Source organism: Oryzias melastigma, linkage group LG16 (genome assembly GCF_002922805.2).
Source record: "Oryzias melastigma strain HK-1 linkage group LG16, ASM292280v2, whole genome shotgun sequence".
In the NCBI taxonomy this organism is placed as follows: Eukaryota; Metazoa; Chordata; class Actinopteri; order Beloniformes; family Adrianichthyidae; genus Oryzias; species Oryzias melastigma.
Window position 1 is genome coordinate 6,162,143 of NC_050527.1, and position 1,180 is coordinate 6,163,322.

The window sequence follows — 1,180 nt, forward strand, 5'->3', positions numbered from 1 at the left end:
TCAGTGGTAATTGTTAAAAATAAAAATACCTTTTGATTGAATTGGGGAAACATTACGTAAATCGACTTCCCGCCAGCATATCTATTTTTGTATAGTAATATACATGTTAGAAATATATTTTCTTTTACTGATTGATGCAGGGCTTAGATGTTAGCATTCTAACCTCACAGCGATGAGGACCTGGTTCAAATCCCGTCTGGATCTTGTGGAACTTACATGTTCTCACGTATACGTGGGTTTTCTCAGCGCACGCCACCTTCCTCCCACAGTCCAAAAACACGATTTATAGGTTAATTGGTGACTCTAAATTGTCCTATAGGTGTAAATGTGAGTGTGTCTGTTTGGTTCTGCAAGGGAATAATGAACTGTCCAGGATGTACTTTCCCTTTGCTCAACAGTCACTCGGTAGACTCCAGCAACCCTGGAAAGAACTAATAGAAAATGGATATATGGATGGATAAAAACCTGCTATGAAAGAGTCAGGATGCGGTGCACTTCATGATTTCTTTATTGACATCAGCAAAAGTGATAAACATGCATTTCTATTTTGCAAATCCAGTTGCATTTCCTCGTGTATTTTCAGGTCACTATAAACCGTATTTTTTCTTAAATCAGGTTTAATTACCCAACAACATTGGTGCACAATATCATTAGATAATTCTGGCTTAGCTCTTCATTTGTGCAGAAAAGCACATTTTTTCAGTTTCATTAACTTTCAAAGTCCAAAGAAAGAAATCAATCCTAAATCAAACAGCAGCCCCCACCTCCAGACCTGAAGGAATTAGTATAAACATTTCAGCATAAGCTGACCGATGTGTACGATGAGTCCACAAACACAACACTACATGTTTTTGACAGTTCGTTATAATAGCATTTGCTTACGGTGTCTGAATATTATTTTTCTCTGACTAAAGCGAGTGGTTCTAACAAAATTTGGCAAACCTGTGAGCATGGTTGCATTATACGTTGCATACGCAGAACTGTTCGACCGGAAGGACGTTCGGATCCTCAACCCGCTAACGGAAGAAAATGTACAATCGGCAGTAGGAGTCAGAAATGGCAGACACACAGAGATCACACAAAAGGCAAAACTACAAACACCTTTTGCCATGCAGGTTAGAAACACACACCTCCTTCAGGCCATTGTGGTTCTTCAGGTGACAGATGAGTCCGTTTTTTT